This window comes from Corvus brachyrhynchos, unplaced genomic scaffold (genome assembly GCF_000691975.1).
Source record: "Corvus brachyrhynchos isolate BGI_N302 unplaced genomic scaffold, ASM69197v1 scaffold105, whole genome shotgun sequence".
NCBI classification, from domain to species: domain Eukaryota; kingdom Metazoa; phylum Chordata; class Aves; order Passeriformes; family Corvidae; genus Corvus; species Corvus brachyrhynchos.
Window position 1 is genome coordinate 2,384,148 of NW_008238452.1, and position 21,625 is coordinate 2,405,772.

At 39.3% G+C, this 21,625-nt stretch overlaps 1 long non-coding RNA gene across 6 annotated transcripts in view; it reads left to right on the top strand.

Annotated features, from left to right (window-relative positions):
- LOC108447333 overlaps positions 1-21,625 on the top strand; it is a 47,988-nt gene that overhangs the window by 20,095 nt on the left and 6,268 nt on the right. For 5 of the 6 annotated variants that reach the window (XR_001862856.1, XR_001862854.1, XR_001862858.1 and 2 more), the window contains 4 exons: positions 5,315-5,485; positions 7,532-7,796; positions 19,405-19,549; positions 20,385-20,500. This is a non-coding gene — a long non-coding RNA (uncharacterized LOC108447333). The remainder of the gene's footprint in view (positions 1-5,314; positions 5,486-7,531; positions 7,797-19,404; positions 19,550-20,384; positions 20,501-21,625) is intronic. The other variant, XR_001862857.1, reaches the window with a different exon arrangement.

The window sequence follows — 21,625 nt, forward strand, 5'->3', positions numbered from 1 at the left end:
ACTCCACTGGAGAGCAATTCTTCTACCCTGCCTGCATCCCTAGTGTTCTCTATCTACTGAACCAAATTATAAGGTTAGATGACTTTATGCCTACTTTTTCATCCTCTAGAGTTTGCTGAGGTAGATTTTATTTTTGCAGAATCTTCCCCAGTGGATGCACACGAAGGTTATTTGTAGATTTTTTTTAAGCTTTGAAGTTTGGATTTTGCAAGTGAAACACTTCTTTTCATGAATATTTTTTAGAAATTAGTTCCTAGCTTTTAGCAATAACCAAATAATAACATTTAGTTGTGTTTGCTTCATAAGCAAAAAATCACCAACTTGCTGAAAATTAGCTGAGTTCTCTTCTGTTTTGTAAATTTTTTGCTTTTGGTCTTTGTAGTAAATATGGTGTTTTATAAAGAACTGCAGAGGAGAGGCTGTAGTCCAAAAAAGTGGACCCTTCTGGGCAGCACGTAACGGTTGGGGACTGGAAATTCTGGTTTGCATTCTGGGACTAGAGGAGAACAGTGATCTCTACAGAGCCTATATAGATCTATATGGAATCATAAAGGTTGGAAAAGACCAACTTGGTCATCAAGTCCAACCTTTGGCCCAATGCCACCATGTCAACTAAACCATGGCACTGAGTGCCATGTCCAGTTGTTTCTTGAACACTCCCACCGTCTCCCTGGGTGGCCTATTCCAATGCCTAATAGCCTTTTCCATGAAGAAGTTCTTCCTGATATCCAACCTGAACCTCCCCTGGAAGCAGTTTGAGGCCATTTCCTCCTGTCCAGTCACTTGTTTCCTGGGAGAAGGATAGGGAGAAAATGGTATTTCCAGCTCACCAGGAGAACAGATGCTTAAAAGAAGCATGGCAGTCACTGGTCATATTAGAGAGATGGGTTCAGCTTACAGTCCTGCTATTTTCTCCTGTGCAGCCTTTCAGTTTCTTCTTTAATAAAGCTGAGCAGTTGCTATTTATCTATTTCTAGAAAAGGGGAGTAAGTAGAGTTGGTTGAAATTGCTTCCTTTACAGTTGGCTGTGTGAGAGAAAATTGATTTTCTTGACCAAATGGAATTTCCACTGAAAGTCTACCTTCTGTGAAAATGTTTGATCTTTTTGCTTTAGTTGAGTGCCCCATCCCACAGTCTTTCCCTCGGGTTTCTAACTGGAAAGTCATAATTTTCTGGGCTTGCAGAACTGAAGACAAGTAAGAATAAGAATAAAAATGCTGGTTAGATCTTTTCATGAGAGCTTTCTTCATAGTACTGAAAGTATATTTACTGGATAGAGCTGGATTACAGCTCAAGGTCATCTCCTACTCCCAGTTTGATGCCCTGTTCTGAGAGTGAGTAGTAGCACCTTCTGTTGTTCTTCTTTGTAGAAAGTTGTGCGGTACAGCCCAGGTCCGCTCCTGTATTTTTTAGCATACTGGTGGCTACTGGCAGCTGCAGCTTGCTCTTAGCAAATTGTCTGTGAAAAATTGCTCATAGCTAGTCCCTAAGAAGCTCTCCTGAGTGTGTCTTAAGCCTGAACTGATGTATTCAATTCAGGTGGCTTGTCAGGCAGAAACCTAAGAGTACACTATGCAGCTTGGTCTGTAGATTCAATTTCTTCTTCACGGGGTAATAGCACTACAGCTTTTCAAAAAGGAGTTGGGATAGAGAATAAAGATAACTCTGGACAAGATATATCTCAAGAATTTCACCAGTTATCCGGAATATCTGAGTCTAAGCAAAATAACTGGCATGGAACATATCAAGCTAAAATATCCATTTTGAAAAAAACTCATGAGCAACTGAAAACAGATAAAAAGAATTCTTTGGCAGCCATAATGGTAGATACAGCTACCACTTAAAACACAAATGTTTCCAAACTGTAAGTGCCTATATCACAGAGATTACCATATCGTCACAGGCTGTCATTTGTCCTCTTATCAATGCAGTGTGAAATCCCAGTGAACGTAAATAGAGATTAATCTTGTAGATACTTGGCATACCAGCCCTGTAGTGTCCGTCTGCAGCACTGTCAGAAAACGTGCTCGGCACAGCCACCACATGGTCTCACTGAGGCTTTTAGATGACTGTGGGGTCAGCTCCAACGCCTGGCCTTCTCCAGTCACAAACATTTCAGCACTCGCCGAGCACTGGATTTGTCTCCATTCCGCTTTGAGTAACGCTCCCTTGCACAGGAAGCAATAATCCAAGAGTAATTTTCTACTGCTATTACTAACCTTCTAATAGGAGCTCATGCATGATAATTAGGCCTCTCAAATACATTTCTGAGAGTGTATTTTTTTTTCTAGCCAGTTTTCTTTTCTTTCTATTTTATTTGGTAACTTCTGAAAATATCTTATTGCTTAAAAGAACAGTTTTTAAACCAAATCCTTTGTGATTAGTAATGCACAGCTAAAGACATTTGGAGCATTAAACACCCCTGTATCTGAAATCCCTGGAGTTTTGCTAAAGTATGGCTTAAAATTACAATGAAATTACAGAGCTGGAAGAAGAATCGTAGCTGCATAGAAGAAAGCTAATACAATTTTTTACATGTCTGTTTAATAAGAAATCTTTCAGTTCTCAGTTTAAAAAATAGAAGTAAATGTTCATTAAATTAGGTGCCATAATATTTGCTACATTTACTGAAGAAAAACATGAAGTCAATACCGAAGGCTGAAGCATGTTCAGAAAACAAAATAATTAAATTGATATTGTTTCCTTTTTGACAGGGTCTCCCATGGGAAGGGATATTACTTGGCTGTAGCAGTAATGGTTCTCTATCTAGGCAAAGGACTATTATGTTAAATTAAAACCTCTCTCTATTTATCAAACAGCCAAAACTAATAAACACAACTATGGCATTAAGAGTAAAGTGCTACTAGACTATTGCTTCCTTCACCAGAGTATAATTTATAATTCAATTTAGACAGTGTCTGCTCCTCAGGGATGCAGAAATGTGGTATTGACACAAGAGGCCTTTACTATTTGGGCACAGGAATCAAATTGTTTCATAGTTACTGTGGTTGGAAACAGTTTCTACTGGAAAAACAACCCCACAAAATCATTTCAGAAGTTTTTAAGAAATAGATTATTAAAAAGAACATGTAAAGTATTGTTTATAGCAAGTAATGCTAACTGGAAGACATATCCATGAAATAAAGGAGTTTTAAAATGAAAAAACCAAGGAAAACATGAACCTGAGCAACTCTTGCTCTTGGGGTCTTTGGTTTTTTTTTTCATTTAACTACCAATCAAATTTTTTTTTTTTTTGGTAGCTAGGGATTTAGCACTAGAAGCTTGGTGTGTCCTTCAGTGTAGTATTTTGCTTAATGCAGACCAGGTTCTTCAATTTTAAATTCATAAGGAAATCCCTCAAACTGATGTACTCTATGGAGCAGCGTACAAGTACACCTATCTGCCTACTCGTGGCAGGCAGATAGAAGTACAAGGTACCATTCAAAGTTCATGCAACAGGTTGCATGATAGAAAGACTTAAAAAGGCAGACCAAAATTTGAATTTGCAGCCATTTTGAAACACCCAATAGCATATTTTTAAAAAATCCTGCCGTGAATTTAAGGCAGTTTCTTTGGAAGACTGCCAGACACCCCAGTAATGTCTATATATAATATACCCATGCATAAGAAAAACAAGGAATAGAAAATCTGATACATCAAGCACTGCCAGCCAGTAATGACCAGTGGAATTCAGCTAACGTAGACAATTTAATTTCAATGCCTAGTGGGAATTTGATTAAAGCAATTAGAGAAAATTCTGAACATAGTCCAAATCATGCGTGTCTCTATTTCATTTTATTTTCTTTAAGAGCCGTCAGCATTCTTGGCCTCTGAAAATATAGGTAGTAAGTCTCCTGAAAACTTTTAAGCAGGGTTATAACTTTGTTCACATAATGGTGACATTGAAGTGAGTGAGACTACTTGCAAAAGGGAAATTATATATGTGTTTAAGCATTTGCAGGATCTCATGCTAAGTGCTTGGAACAGAAATTTCTTCCATAGCCTGCCCAAACCCTAACCCTAAAGGCAGCTGTTCCTTTCCAGCAAAGTGTGGAGGCAAAGACTGATCAGCCTTGAGGCACAGAGGAATTCAGGGGCACAGTTGCAGACCCCAGGTTCAGGGTGAAGTAGATAGGGCTGAGAGACTCCAGTCAGCAGGGAAGTTTAGTGATTTCTTAGGAACAGTCTGCTTTTGAATGTCTGATTGTTATTATGCTATAGGTGGAAATTAAGGGGAATAAACCTCTCATAAACATATATGGGGCTGCAGCCATGGCTATGACATCACAGGCAGCCAATAGAGTAACTAACTCCATTTTGGTCCATCAACTTCTACAGCCATCTAAAAATTTTTATTATTCTACCACATGAATCTGGACTGCAGCCACTCACCGTAAGACAGACTGGACTAATAAATCTTTGGCACATAGAACCACCATGTTTAATATAAAACAACCCCTACACTTTTTTTAATATGATTTATAAAACAGAACACGAAGCTACCTATACAGTCTTTTCTAGCTACAGCAGATACTGTTATTTATCGCACATTTAATTACTAACAGCAGTTCAGTCATGCTACCTGACCTTAAGGCCTTTTGATTACCTGATCCAACATATTTCACATGATAAAAATGTCAGGCTCGGAGAAACCCACCAGTCTGGTTTTCTGTGAAATCTAATTATAAACAGCAATGTTAGGAAAAGGTTACCAGTTTAAATAGTCAAGGCAGTTATTCATTTGGTAAGAGTTTGTTTTGACTGAAATGATAGCCGAGAGGGCACCGTGCAACCTGGTAGGACACTATGAATAGTGCAGCCTCATCTCACCCACACTCGTTTTGGCTGCTCAGCTCGAGTTCGGGAAGCTCAGCTGGGCCTCTGGGAGCAAATTGGTGCCATGGGATAAGTACATCCCTCTCCCTGTACAGCCTCCATCTCCAGCCTTTGCAGAGCCAGGAGTTGGACTTGATGATCCTCGTGGGTCCATTCCAGCTCAAGATATTCTGATTATGGGAAAGAGGAGCCAGTGAATCCACTCATGGGAATGGGCTCAGCCCTTCCCTTGACTCCTAAGACAGGTGATGGTGCCTTAAGGGCTCTGTTAAACTGTAGATATTGACATGGAAGCTGGCATGACCTGTGTTAAAACAGACCATGTAAATGGCTGGGAAAACTGACAGGGTGCAATCCTGGCCTGTTGCAGGTAAAGTTCTCATTGATACCATAAGTTTAGGAATTTGTTTCAGTCTAAGAATTTTAGAATGCTTTCCTGTGCCTCGCGCCCTTGTCTTGCCTCATTTTTCTATTTCAGGCTCATAAGCACAGCAGATGAAAGGGAGGAGCATCTGCTTGTGGGAAACTCTCCTACACTGCCAATGACAATAATAATAACAACAATGGCAGTAGAAATGACAATTTCTCCAATCTTTATGGTGACTAAGAGCTTTAGTAGGAAACACGGATGATACTCTGTCTGTACAAGGTAGGTCTTGCATAAACAAAATTAAAAGATAAAGAATCTTAAAAAAAGATAAATAATTTCCTGAGAGTGTTGTTTTAAGATATGTGACATCATGCCTTAGAATAAAGATGAGAGATGCATTTTAGTATATTCATTGTATGACTTTTCATCTGAACAGAATTTGATTTTGCTGCATTTTATGGTGTATAAAACTGGAAAGAATAATCACATAATATGATGGGTATTAATTTTGTAGTTATAAATCAGTGCATTATAATTTTTCTTCTGGGAAATGAGTAAACACGTTTTTTAGTATATTATAATATGCCTCACATTATGTGTCTAAGTATGCTCTGACCTACACCAATACCTTCTGTAGTACACTAGCTCTTCCCAGTCTTTCTTTTTTGTGGGATAGCAGATGAACCAAGATGACCTCATGCTACAGCTTTGCTTCTCTGAAAAAATGAAGCTGTCAACAACATAGGAAAAGTCTTGTAACCGCAGGAAACAAAATGTTCACAGGACCTGCACTAAGACTATGGAACTTGCTGCCAGACAAAATAAGAATGACCAGCACATGTGCCACTCTAAACACTCAATGCAAGAACCCAATTATTCAGAGTAGCTTTCCCTTGACAGTCCTTTCAAGTATCCTTAGACTAAGTGCTCTTTTGGTTATAAGATGATGAAAAGCTCAAAAATGTCCAGAGGTTAAAAAAAATGGCATGCTCACACATAATTTCCCTGGAAAATGGCTAGACATTACAGCAACAGTCTGATACAATCCTGGATAAATAGATGGTTACTAAAAAAATAAATAGAACAGATAATTTTTTCCTGTCTGTAGGAGTGGCAGGCAGCACTTTGAAACATTTTTAAAGCCATATATGATCTCTCAAGCCCATTATAATCCATTTATACATATTATTATTCTTTATTAACCCTCCAGAAAACATGAATCAAATGTGCATTGGGCAGTAAACAGTGTGTCTGTAGTAATTTCATGTCATATGTTTCTGCTAAAAAATACCATATAATGGCATGCACAGAAATGGAGTACACACCTGCAGTTGATGATCTCCTATACCTTTAATTTTTCATGCTTCTTGTACGGTTGTGTGCAAAACCCCAAAGTGCCAATTAAGTTTAAACTAGAACAACTTAATTGAATTTAATGACCAACAGGGATATTTCCATGTATTTATATTTTATGCTTCATGCTAATCTTCAGTAATGTTCAGTGAGGCCCTGACTTGCGGGGAAGATGGTCCCTCAAAAAACTTGTTGAAACAAACAATCAGTTTAAAAGATGCTTTTCCATTTCCCAAACTGTCTTGTGGAAACAGCTGCTAAAAGTATTCAGATAAAGATTGCTGTCGTGATCACTGTGTGCTTGGTATTAGAGACTGGAGGAGGGCTAAATCTTCCCAAGAGATGCTTTTGCTTGAAATAATCTAAACACAGGAATATCTGATTTCACTCATTCCATCGAGTGTGGAAGACATATGCTGCAAGATGTGCCTGGTATTTGGACATTATTGTGGGGTTAGCCTAACTCTCCTTATTCCTGAGTCACATACCAAAATCTTTGTGTGATCAGAAGCCACAGAAGATGCAGACTCTCTGTGGAGGGGAATGGGAGGTCCTGGAGTGATTCATGGACAGTAGCTGACAAAGCTCCCAGAGGACTCATTAATTTATGGTGGAGCAGGTCTAGCTCATGCCAGCCGTGTTGCTGGATCCCTGAGCAGCCCATTGATTTTGGCTTTAGCAGCTGCTGCTGGCTCTTTTCCTTCCATGGCCAGACATTTGAATTCCTCCTCCTTTTTTTGCCAGCACAGTCTTCTGACTGGCCGTGTGATTCGGCTGTTGACTTGGGCCAGTGCTTACCCATTTCTGCAGGGCCATGCTTGGTGTGTCTGCAGGTCAAGAAGGCTGTAGACTACTCCTGTGCAGCTGATGAACCTGTTAGGTTTATGTCTATTTAAATCTATTTTTATTATTATCATTTATTGTCTATTCCATATTATATACTATAGAATTATTATATGTTATCTCTTATAGATACCTATTTGTTTCTCTTCCGAGGCAGAGAGGAATCCAGCCAACAGAATGGTCATGTATTTCAGCCTGTGAGGAAAAAATAAGTATATTCCTTTCCTATAAACAAACTAATTGGGCTTTTTGTTGTGACCAACGAGAATATAACTGGAGCTGCACAAATCAATTTTCTTAAGACCAAAGGAAGCTGGCAGGGAACCCTGGAAAGCCACTTCTGATCTGTACAAAGCTGAACAAACCCCAGCACTGAAGAACTTCAAGGCGAATGGTACATAATTCTGTGTTAGTGTAGATCTGGAAAGAAAGAATGAATTGAACTTAAATAAAATCAAATCTGACATAAACAGTGTAAAAGCATAACTTTTAAATAAGTAGTGTCTCAGTTTATTTGCTTATGCACATTTTCATATAGCTATTTATATATTTTTTCCATATGCACAGACACACACACATATATATATATATATAGAGAGAGAGAGAGAGAGGGAGTTATCTAAAATACCTTTGAGGACTAAAAGCTTGCTCAGTGGTGGTAGAACCAGACAGGCAGTCTCCAACTGCTGGCTCTACTTAAAATAAGAAATCTTCAAAAGATACAGTGATCTGAGGCAGTACAAAATATCAAGGGAAAAACATAAGTAGACATGATATGTTTTCCAATTTGCTGGCCAACAGACTACCTGAGGAGAGATCCCTAATGAAAGGATCCATAAATATTTTGTGCTCCTCCTCCTTTCAGGAGGGAGGCACAGGGACCTGAGGCCGAGCAGAGCTTTTAAGAGACTCACCTTCATCCTGACCTGCCTTTTCCCTGCCTTCAAGCAATAAAACAGAAGAGTACAAGTGAGCCAGAGTTTGAAATCTGGAGACCCTTAGGGCACTGCATAAGCATGGGATAAACGACTGCTAATGGCACAATTATCACTCCCAGTCACAGGAGATAATCCTTTGTTTAACTTTTAAAAGCCGATGTTTTGTGTTGCTCCCTCCAAAAAGGGAAAAAAAATTGATAACTCATCCATTCAGGCCTGTATTGTAAAAACTCCAGTGTGGTTAAGCAATGAGTACAGAATAAAAATGGTGAACTAAAGAAAGAAGGGTTATTTGATAGCCAGGGACAAAGTTTCGGCTCCTAAGACTCCCTGTGGTAATACCAAGCCTAGAGGAGAGAAATCGGTTTTTGACAACAGCAGAGAAACATATAAAGAGAATTTAAGATAGAGAGAATAAAGACATCACACAGCTGCACACACACACACACACACACACACATACACATGAAAAAGTATTTCCAGCTATTTCAGACTCGGAAATGAAGTGCTCTGTCTCTAAAGGTGTTAAAATGCAGTGTGAAGCAAAAAGGTAATGTGAGGCAAAATTAAATGAAATGGAGAGGCTTTTCTGAGCATTGGCTATAAAAACTGAACACTAAAAATACTCTGTTATCTTTTCCAAATCTTTCATAATTATAAGAATGCAAGCAGCTAATTTCAAAGTTAACTTAATGAAGTTAACTTGAATAACCACACTTAAGGAATCAAATCTCAGTATTATCTATCAGTGTTTGAAGTACAGACTCTTTATTTAAATGGTGGTTTAGATTAATGGGCCTCTGATGAATTGAAGGGGTAACAATGGCAGATCTGTAGAACTGTGGTAGTGGTAAGGGATTATTTGTAAGAACAAGGTGATAAAGATTTCCAGTCAGTTTCATGCAGACTAAACTGGTGTGACAATTTAACATTAAAACTTTTCACTTTGTATGTTCTAGGTCTTATCCGCTCTACTTTGAAAGGTGTAATAGCAGAAAAGAGACGTAAAGCACTGGGTTAGCTAATGGGCACTGTGGGAATACTAGCAAAGCTCCTGCAGCTAGTACTGGAATCGAAAGGCACACTTTACCACAGGATGGCTTTTAAATGGACAAATTTGTACTGGTTTTACTGTTACTGTCACCCAGGCTAGCTGGGTTAAAACTCAGCTATGTTGGTTCTATCCACAGGTGTTAGAATGACGCCTTTGCTGGCTGCACAGTAATATATTTGAGATGAGGACAAGCCCTTTCTCTCTGCTGTGCATGCACATACAGGCAAGAATTAGCATCTGTTTCTGTAGTGCACAGCAGGTATGGTTGTGGCACTGTTTCTTTATCAGATATCTGTTTGTAAATAGGATTCCTTGCATTATAACAATTTTGAATGTATTGAAAAAACCCAACCCCACAAACAAAAAAATCACCCAAAAAATCACAGCCCAAACCCAAACAAACTACCAAAAAATAGGATAGTTACAGAAGCTGATAGAAGTGATGAATGTGCTACTCAATGTTTATCTGCTTACTGTATAGTCATTGATTTTTTGGTGAGGACAATTATCCACTACAGTGGAGCTTTATTTAAAGACTTTTAACTAAGGTTTCTGGAGTGATGTTTAAAGCTTGGAATCCTTCTCAATGATTTATTGTAATGCAACATTTGCTGCAATAAACTATGCCCTCAATTAGACCTGAGCAACTCCATTAACTTTAATTATATCATGGTTGTAACTGAGAGTATAATTTAGCCCTCTGGGAATAGAATATACAATTAAAGCTCCACAGGGCAGAACAGGCAGAAGAAATTTGCCCTTCAGCTGGAGCTGTCAGGGAAATTATATGTTGTTTTGGTTATTCTCTCCAACCTTAACAAATCCTATTAATGACATAGTCGCAGTGTGTAGTTTGCAGTGTGTGGTGGTTGGTAGAACAAGTACTGGTTATGCTTTCTCTCTTGGTATGTAGCAGTGAACAGCGATCAGGAATTTAGGCTCTTGGGCACCAACTTTTTGCTCAGGAAATAGGAGAGCAGGAGCTGAGTGAACAAGATGAGTGCCTTTGCAGCTCTACAGAAATTGTCAGTCGTGGTTCAGCACCAAGCCCAGCCAGAGGATGTGGAGGGCTTGGAATCGAGGGACTAAGAAATAATGTGTGCTTATTTGACATAACCCCGTAGTAACAAGCTGTTTTGTTGCAGAGGGGAAAGCAAACAAAAAGCTGTAGGCAGATCTCTGTGATAAGAACGAACCAGTTTTTCCTCCCAACTGCTGCAGCAGAAAGCAAAGAGTTGACAGTGTTATTAAGCTATATTGATAGCCTGTTCAACTCCTTTCAATGTGACTGAGAAAAATTAGCTTAGCTTGTAAGAATAAGAAAGAAGAATTTTGGTCTTGCATTTCTTATTTCCAAAGAGAGATGCCAGAGGGAACTTTTAGCCAATATGCAGGGTTATTTTCATGTTTGCTCTTGGTTTGTCTTCCCAAGATAAATGGGTTTGTTTCTCAGTATTCACATCTGGTGGATTTTGAGGGCTTGAAATCAGTGCAAGATAAACCATGAGGGCATTGGAAGTTGAAGTCCCCCTGGAAAGGCTACAGAACAGTTGGGGGCCATCTCAAAAAGCAAGCCAAAAGCACTCGGGCTATGTTAAACCCTAAATGACTATGCCAGGAAACATCAAAGCCCATGGTGCTCCTGCAGGCTGGGCACTTGAGTTTCATAGTGCTTTCCATGGTAACCTCAGCTCAGTCTCAGTCCATGTGCCCTTAAGTTCTTGCAAACTTCATGTCAGAAAATTCCTCAGGGAAGGCTCTTTGTGTCTGATTTTTGACAACTGGCACTGTCAGCTCAGGCAGGTCGACACAGTTTCCCCCATTGCTTAATCTACCCTCTCTACACCCAGATCCCACTGACATGCATTTACAAAGGAGCATGATAAAGAATTTCCCTCCGTGCCCCAACATAGCAGCCTGGCTACTTCAGGAGCAAAATTTTTTCAGTGTTGGCACCCAACTCCTGTAGTGGAAGTATTTTCTACTTTCTTTGTCAAGAAAGGAACTACTTTCCGCACCAGTGGAGTTTGTGTGTACCTACCACATTTGAGTTTAAGGCTCTCTTCAAGTAAGTTCCAAGTTTAGCTGAAGTCCTGCTAAAATGATTAACAAAATTCAGCTTCTTGTGCTGTCTGTTTTCAGTTTTCTATGACTCAGCCAAATGTACTTCACTACTTGCATCTGAGACTCAGAGAGTTCTGAAGAGTCGGGTTGGCTTATAAGTGTATTTAGATCTGAGCCTGAGACATGAGAGGAAGCCTAAAATGATGAGAAGGCTGAAGAAAGTAACATCTAAGTTAGAGAAAAACCTCACAAACCCATCTAAAATGTGAGTAGCTCAACTATATAGAAAATGTATGTGGTATTGGGAGTAATAGGGGAAAAAGATTTATTTAGGAGTAGAACTTCCACCCACTGGTTTAAATTACGTGATGGAAAGGAAATAAGGGGAAAAGAGAAAATTTTGATGAGGAAAAGAAAAACTTCTTAAGATTTGTCAGTCTATGGAAACTTTTCAGTTATTATATTTAACAGAATTGGCCTGAAAATTTGTAATGAAAAAGACCATTTGTAAAATTTGAAATGAGCTGTGAAAATAGCGCTGTGCTAAATAAACACTTAGGAAATCCAGGCTGCGGTTTTGTTTTTTTTTTGCTGGAATAAGACCTAATTTATTTCTCTTTTCATTCCATTCTTCTTCCAATTTTAAAAAACTTTTAATTAGTGCATAAAGAAAAAGTACAACAGGCATATTCAATACCCTTGCCAATTAAACTGATTAATAATTTCCTGCAACATGGGCATTTTTTTATATTCTTAATAGAATATCCAAATGAGGAACTTGTCATTACTACCTTCTCTTGCTTCCTTTCACAGCACTGCGTCTCTTGGTGAGGACCAACATAGAATAACTGTGCACTGGTACAGAACAAGAGAAATAGAGAATGGTTTGAGTATGCCTTTTAATTGCAATTTATACCCTCTAGTTCATGTGTTGAAAGGGACAGAGGTTTCTTTATGCTACTTGTCATACTGTGAGGCTGACTACTCCAAACTGAAGTGGAAAACTGAAAGAAACCCCACAAACTTTGTAATTAGGGTAAGAATGGCTAACAGCATTTTGTGGATGGGGTTCTTCACTGTCTTGCTCTTGCTGACTATGTGAAATGCTGTGAAAGTGTAAGGGGTTGTGTCCCCTCTGTATAAATGACTGTCCAAGCTGAAAGCACTGGCTGTTTGCATGTTGTAACCTCACTGGCATCATGAGGTAACCTGGAGCCGGGAGTGTTTGGGTACACAGGAGGCTTTCCCCAGCCTTAGAGCAGACAGGCAAACCATGGTGAAAATGAGCAAATGCTGAATGCTGCTTGCACAGCACTCTTTGTGAAAGAGCAGTGGTTAAAGACAAGACTGGACACAGCCTTGCAGAGCCAGGTCAAGGAATATTTTACAGAATAAATGTCCCTAGCAGTGTTGTGTGGCCTTGTGATTCCTGTTGTCTTTATTGTGGCCTTTGCTGATTTGAAAGTCCCGTGCTAGATGTTCGATAGCCGCTGCTAGACTGCTTATCATAGAATCATGGGATATTTTGGCTTGGAAGGAACCTTAAATATCATCTGATTCTAGCCCCTCCTGCCATGGACACCTTTCACAAGACCAGGTTGCCCAGAGTTCCTTTAACAATTTAACCTGGCTTTAACACTTCCAGTGGTGGGTCAGCTTCTCTGGGCAATCTATGCCAGTGCCTCACCACCCTCACGGTAAACAACTTCTGTATATCTAACCTACATTTCCCCTCTTTCAGTCTGTACCCATTCTCCTTTGTCCCATCACTACAGTTCCTGATGAAGAGTCCCTCTCCCACTTTCCTTTAGGCTCCGTTCAGATACTGGAAAGTTGCTCCGAGGTCTCCACTCAACCTTCTCCAGGCTGAACAGTTCCAGCTTTCTCAGCCTGTCCTCACAGGGCAGGTGCTCCAGTCCTCATCAGCCTTGTGGCCCTCCTCTGGACTTGCTCCAACAGTTCCATGTTCTTCTTATGTTGGAGACACCAGACCTGTACTCAATGCTCCAAGTGGGGTCTAACCAGAGCAATATGTAAGACTTTTAGGAAAGAGATTCATTACTGTAGATATACTCTAGATATGTTTAAAAACCCAAACAAAATCCAGAAAACAAAGCCCAAACCCTTCCTAAAATAAAGTGTTTAAAGTGATCCTTCAAACAGTGTTAGAAATATTTTCTCCTTCTAAATGTTCAAAACTTTGCCTATTCTAAAATCTATAATGAGAGATAAGATCCTGTGAAAGTGAATACTATTTCTTTTCCTTGGAAATTTATCTTTGTTCTTTTTTCATGACATTTTGTCCAGGTTGATGGTATCCTTGCAAGAGAGCAGTGTGCATGTTCCTCAACATGGGTGGGGAGTCAGATTGCCAATTATTTAAAGGAAACGACGGTTGAATTAGTAGGTTAGATGAAAACCAGATTATCATAATACATAAATTACATGACCACTTCAGAGTGCGTGAGGCTGAATAGCTGTTTGGATCTGCTATCAGATTCTGAGACGTTTTGTGTAAAATGCTGATTTGTGCTTGGCTGCTGACTGCAATGCTTGCACATGGGGCAAGGAGAGGAACACCGAGTACTCCCCTGCTCAGAGCACTGTACTTCTAATTCTGTGGTCTTTTCTTGGATGTGACACCTAGAGTGGGGCAGATTATGTTTCCAGTTAATGATCTGCAGAATGATATGCAGTGCTTTTTTGGCCAGTCTCCTTTCTGATGCTTAACAACTCTATACACAAAACTGGGACAAGAATTTAACCTACTCTTTGCCATCCATCAAAAGAACATGAATTGCATCTATTGAGGGTAGGAAGATTTGACAGGGGGAAAAAGGAAATGGTAGAAATTGTAGACCAGCCAGGTGAGAGCTGGCTGCCTAAATGAATGCGACTCATGCCTAAGTGGGCATAAGAGTTTCTCTGCAGATATATTGGGTGGTCAGACCCTCACCTGAATTACATGGCTCAGAATCAGAAGTATCTCCACTTTCTTCCCTGAATTTAATCCAGATTCATGCAAGTGCAACTGAGATAAAATATTAATTATAGACTCTGAGGATCTTTCTTATTTCAGGGCAGCCAGGAGCTGGGACATGGGGTTGGCTCATGTTGGAAAATGAGCCTGTGCTAGTAGTCTGGGATGGTTAACAGCAATGAAAGGGCTCTGTGCTGATTTAATTAACTGGCTCATTACTAAGAGAACTTAAAGGCTCTGTCTAGGTGGAGCGACAGACATGATCTGTATGAAGTCTTGAGGCAAGGTTTTTAAATTATTTTTCCCACGGAAATCATGTTAGCTGGCAGGTGGCTTGTGCTCCACTCTTATCCTGACATGGATCCTGGGCAGAGTAAAGTCAGGATACATCTGGGATCAGGAGATGGTGAGTGATTCCAGGTCCTATACTTCAGACACAGTCTTAGACCTTCAGGAACTTCATATTCTAATACCAGGCTTGTGATGTTGCTTTTGGCCTCCAAAAGTCTGTTTTTGGCTTTGTCATGTTTAGCAGCTCTCCTCTGCCCTGTGCATATGCTGTAATTCTTTTGACTTGCTAATTCAGACCAGCTGATAAAGAGGAATTTTTTGAGCACAGCCTTGTTGCTAGGGGTGGAAGCTACTATTCACATATTCAGCTTTATCCCTATGGATACTCATTTGATTTTAATTCTCTTAAAACATGCAAAAATATAAGAAGGGCATTGTTGGATCACATAAGCGGAGAAAGAAATTCTGTTTAGGATGGTCATGTGAGCACCTGAAGAACATCCCTCTCCTGTCAGCATTCACAGTTGTTGGACTAGGAATGCTGGGGGATACATCCATGCCATCTGTTCAATTATAGTGATATTCCTTCTTGTATTTGGTAGCACAAAATATTTCAATTATACTTTGAATTTTGACTAGATGTATCACAGTAAGTATAGGTGGTGTTTGGGGTATGCCCTTTCATTCTTAAATTCTATGCAGATTTCTTAATTTTGTGTTACAACTGTGTATTTCAACACTTTATTTGGACTCTGAGCACTCACCAAATATCTCATACTTGATTATAGTCCTCTGTTAGCAAAATGCAACTGAGCTGCATTGTTAGCATTGTTGGGCAACTGTGTCTTTCCCATCTCTTCCTTTTTCTCCTGTGTAACAATGCAAAGGCTTTCCTTTAGGTTTAGCAGCTGTGCTTCTCATGGCTATCTCTCTCTACAGAGTCAAACGTTGCCTCCACTGAAAGATTTGGGAAGAGGGAAAAGAGGTTGGCAGTTTAGAGTCCCTGAAGTGTTGAGAGCCCAGAGCCTGTATAAAGTTTCACTCATGGTGCTTTGTTTGTTTATTGATGACAATTTTGTCTTTTCCCATAAGTATCTCCAAATGGGTGTCTGCAGTGTGTTTTGTACATCAGGCTTTGTTGGTCTGTAGTACTGACTTGTTGCTTCTCTTTTAAACTGAGAGGGAAACTTCAGGAAGACTTATTGCCATATGTACACAGGCTGATTTTTGCAAGCTTTCTGATTCTTCAGCCCTGCAGCTTTCTACTCCTCTCTCTAAGTAATGATGTGCTTGATTATTTAGTTAGTTGAGGCATTTGCTTTGTTATGATTTCATCTTTTGGACCAGAGGCAGCCTGAAGCAGCAAGGCAAAACAGTTTGTTATAATTTGACTGTTTTATCTCCCAGAGAAAGATAGTGTTGTCCATCATCAAAAATAACAGTACTGGACTTGTTCCAATCAAAAATATATCACTACTCCTGAATTAATGTTGAAAATTAATAACACAAACATTTTTTGCAGGAACACTTCTAGTGTCACAAGCAAAATTTGGTACCAGGGACATGAGGTAGATTAAAACCTGGAGTGTTTCAAAATAGTTTGCAGAGGCAATTAATGCAACAGTTAATTAAGCTTGTTTAATGAATAGTTCACAGGGCACACAGCATTGCAAGAAAAGAAAAGAAATGCTATTGTGTTAAACTGTCTCAGGTGGTAGATCTTGATAAAGAACCTCTAGCTCTGGCACAGAAATAAAGGCTGACGAATAAAAACAAAGCCAAATGGAAGGGAGGGAGGGAAGAAGGAAGGAAGGATCTGTCCCAGAAGAACTGGGATTCAACACTAAAACTGGCAGTCTCTCTAAAGAAGGAAAAAAGAAAGAAGAAATTATTAAGAGAGAACATTTGTGAAAAAGGAATAAAACCCAGGATTGTTGTAAAGGGGATTGATAAGTATTTGAAAGTCTGCATGAATGCAAGATGAATGATAAAAGGAACAAAGATTAGGGATACATGAAAAGTATTGGCATCATTAATGTAACTGGAACTGAGAAGGGAAGCAAAAAAATGTGCTAGGGATAAATTGTATAAGATAACATATAGATCATGCAGAAGGGAAGAGATGGGAGAGAAGTTTTGGAAATAAATAAAACTGAGGATTATGGAAGACCACGTAAATTTGTTGGAAAAACGTATGCTATGCGTGCTTAGAAACTCTGCTTAGCTTTAGTTCCTACTGTCTGTAAGGGTGGTTTTCCATTATTTTAATGTGTCTGGGACATCTAAATAGGATGGCTCAGAGAATGCTTTTCTCTATAAAAGAGATATCTCAGAAAAACTACAGCCGTCCTCACAAGTGCAGTGGTATTTGTGATCCAACATCCCTGTCCTCTGTGTCTGCTGAACTTCCCACGGGGTTGTGGCATCCCCAGTTTATCAGAGGGCAGGTGAGTGACTCATAAAGTAGATCACTGACTGCTGAACTTTTTGGTGAAGAACACACAAATGGGAAAAACCTGGGGGCCATCATGCATTGTGAGAGCTGAAGTCCAGATGGGGCCTTTAACAGGATAAAAAGGACAAGGGTTTCTATCAGGGTGCTTCTGTGGTGTTGTTTCAGTATCCTGGTACTGTACTTCTGTGATAATATTTCAGAATGAAAGTGGTTTCTTCTCAAGTAGTTAGTTTTTAGAAAATACTGAAGCAAGTATTCAAAATGACAGTAAAAGTTGCTTGGAACAAAATACAGATAAATCTATGAGGATGCAGTCACATCTAATTGTAAGGGACTGCTTCTTTTAGAAAGGATATTGAAAGTTGGTTAAGCATAACTGACAGCTGAGCTATGTTGAATCCTCCCCATTTCAAGGTAAAGTAACTCAGTTTAAAAGCTTTTAATTGAATCTGATTTTAAAGCAGAAAGGGGTGAAAGTTCCAGATGACATTCAAAGAGCTGGACCTGAGTTGTCACTTGAGGATATATTAGTTTGGGTGGAACACCATGCAAATGCATTTGGTGACATCGTTTTAAGTCTAAACTCTCCATCTAGTCCTTAGCTTCCTATTCCAACTGAAACTCCCCTCATCCTGTCCCTTAGCCATGTCTTCAGACTTGGAGGAATTGCCCTGTACTGTGCTCTGAGTATTTACCTTCTGGGTCATCAGTGGTGCACAGACTTTCCCACTCCTTATTCCCCCTCTCTCTGCCCCCAGCCCCTGATGTGGCCTTGTCTCATCTTCGGTTTTGTAACGTTTGCAGTTCTGCTGTTTCTGTTTGAGTAACTGAAATTTGGCTTTGTGGGGTTTTTAAATTTGTCTTCATATTCCATGCCTGTGGCCTTGCACCCTCAGCTAGGCAGTGCAGTTTCCTCTTTGTCTGCAGTTGCAAAGGCTTCCACCAGGTCAGAGGTTAGTGGAATACTTGGTATTCATGTGGTATTTTTCCTCAGTGTACTGAGGAATATGTAACATGCATCTTAAAAAATTCCAAAATTCTCTGATTGCTAAGGCTGCAACAATCATTGTAATACTTGCCCCTTTTTATTTTTAACAGTGAAATAGGCATAATTGTGGTAGATGCTATGTCCTTTTGCCAAGACAAATGGCAAACAATGTTCTCATCTTTTTCTCTCTCTCTCTCATTTTTTTTTCCCCTTCTGAGAAGCCATATTTAGTAAATTTTTTGAGCATTACATCTCAAATAAGGCTTTTACCTTTTATAGGTTTTAGCTTTTTTAGTTAAGCAGACTGTTTTCTGGGGGATTTCAGCTGCTAGAGAGTGTTTCAGGTTTTAAGCATAACAAAACAAAGACATATTTTCTATATCTTGAGAATACTGTAACTCTCCAACAATCTTAAAATAATTGTTGCACCTCATATTTTCAAGTAACTGGCAGGAACAATAATCTTCTACAGCTTAGTACACTCTATTAAAAATGAGTAATATACATATTGATCATAATGCTTCTCTTAGCTGATGAGGCATCTCTTGGGGAAGAAACCACAGCACCATATGGCTTTAATGTACTCAATATAGTTCTCCAAATAACCACTATAAATTATATTTCAGAATTATGCTGGGCAGCAATAGATTTAGTCTTCCAAACCGTCAATAATACATCATGACAGTAGGTAAGAAATTAATTATGCACAGGATGCAGTATTTAAATAATTAACAGCTAACCAATCTGTTTTGTAGCTGTGGTTTGTGACACTTGGAATTACACTGACTTTAACATTCTATGATAAAAATGGATGCATAATGCACCCAGATAATTGAAACTGATACAGGAAGCAGAAAGCATTTCTCTAGCAATGTAGCTAATGTAATGCAATACAGTTTCCTCAAAAAGAATGAGATCCAGCATCTTATTGCAATTTTAAATGTAAATTTTAAATGGAAACATTCTTCTGAATATGAAAGTAGTTTATTGCCCAATTCTGGCAAAGGGTGATGTAATAAATAGATGAATTCAAATTTAAGGCAAAGCTAAAGGCACAGTGTGGTTTGCCAGGATTATATTATATATTTTTTGTCATATGTTTATTTGTCAACAAGTTAAATCATTAAAACAAATAAATTTCAATCCCTATCTGGAACAAAACCCACTCCATGAAATAAGCAGTATTACCTGTTAAACACTAACAGCAATATTGTTGTTTCTGACATTACCAGCTGGCAGAGACCACAGTGGCCTTTTAAAATCTAAACCCAGAGGGAATAATTCAGAGACCAAGTCATCAAATTTGGAATATATGCCATATCTGGACTCAAAGATCAGTTCCTGGCAACACTAACTCTGCTATTCCTTGTTCAGAAGGTAAGGAAACTGGGTAAGGAAACATGCAAACTCTGCCTCGTGATGAGAGATCCCATGGCATTTTCTTAGAGTAGAAGTTCAGCATTTTGATGAGCAGACTGCTGGCCAAAATCTGCTCTCCTCCCACCTTTTTATCAGTCCTTTTTGTGCACATTTTCAGTATGGCTGGAGCTGATCCTGCAGATGCTGCATGCCAGGGCTGGCCTGAAAACAAAAATTCAGGGGATTGTCCTGGTTTAGGGTGGGATAGAGTCAGTTTTATTCCTAGTTCTGTGTTTTGGATTTAGCACGAGAATGGCATTGGTAACACGTTGGTGTTTTGGTTGTTGGTAAGTCAAGGACTTTTCCCATGCTCTGCCTGCCAGCAGCTACACAAGGGCTTGGGAGGAAGCACAGCCAGGACAGATGACCTGAGCTGGTCAAAGGGCTATTCTGTAGGCTCTCCCATACCATAGATCATCACACTCTCTATGTAAACTGGGGAAGTTTGGTGGAAGTTGCTGATCAGTGCTTGGGGATGGGCTGGGCGTCAGTCGGCAGGTGGTGAGCGATTGAATTGTGAATTGCTGTCTGCCTTGGGTTTTGTTCCTCTCTTTCTTTTTGTTATCTCCCTTTTCACTACTATTTTTATGATTATTATTAACTCTCTTGCAATTATTTAACTTTGCTTTTCTCAGTGGCTTTTGTTTTTTTCTGATTGCCCTCAGGGGAGGGGTGGGAGTGAGCAGGTGGCTGCATGGTACTTAGTTGCCAGCTGGGCTTAAACCACAACAGGGATAAAAATAAATGAAGAGAAAAGATGAAACTCATGCAGAAAGTTTTTTTTTTCTTTCAGGAATGTCACAGAGGCCTTTGCAGTTTTTCACAGGAAATGCAGGAGTCACTGTGTTAGTATAATCACTAGCCCAGATAACCAGTATAATGATGCATTTGGAGCTGGGTTTTCACAAGGTGGGTAGCATCTGCAGTAGGCAGTCAGCTGTGCTTGGATTTTCTCTTCAGATCTTTTTAAAAATTTTATTTGAATAACTATTTGGAGGGCTCAGAGAGAGAAAGTGCAACCAGTAGAGTTATGTTTCAGACATTACATAGGTTGTCAATCATCATTTTCTCGTAAGTGTAAGATTCAACTGTGGCTGCTCTCAGGAACACGAGGTGAGACTCGAAAATTTGCTGAACTCATCCAAATAACAAGGTCTCCAAGGTCTTAGTAACTTGAATAGAAAATCTAATTGCATATAGATTTAAGAAGCAGAACAAGACACAGTCAATTTGGATTAAAACATGCTATGGTTGCCTTCACAGGGATTTTAGTTGGATCTGTACATGATGGATGAGAAGGACTATGAGTCTCTGTCATAAAGGTTTAAGCACGAGATGATTGTGGGGTTTCCTTTCCCAGTAGGCCCCTTCTCTTAGTGGAATTACAAAGATGCAAGCAAATGCAGGAATTTAAAGATGAATGTCGCACTTCTGCTTTTCAAATATTTCACAAATACAGTACACAACCCTTGCACAAGGCCTTTGTATCAGTGAAGAACTATAAAATAACATGTGACTAAGCTCAGGTGTAAAGGGAAAGTTGTCTTTTTCCCTTCTCATTGCCATCTTTGTTGTAACTTTTTTTCCTCGGACTATTCAGAGCCATAGCAGCAAAGAGTGGAAGCCCTCTGATGGTAGTGGCAATGATTTAATTGTTTCTTTCTGAAGGCTGCCAATTTCTGCAATATTGAAATAGAGGTATTGGCCGCCCATCATTATTATGGAATAAATTTTGGAATTCCACCTTGAGGTGGAGAGGAAAACATGAATCCATGTGAATCAATGAAGAGAATATAAGTTCCCCCCCACCCAGTGAATTTTATACCTCTAACATGATGTAAACCAAACCTGCACCTATTAATTTTCTGGCTCTTGCTTATGACAGTTTTTTAAAATATAAGATAATGTTTTAGAAATCCATATGCATGTGTATTGGGTGGTAGAATTGCGTTAGAACAGAAATACAATGCTAAAAATAAATTATTCTTGTTCTACACATGGTCACAATCAGTATTCTCCAACTTTACCCTCTCT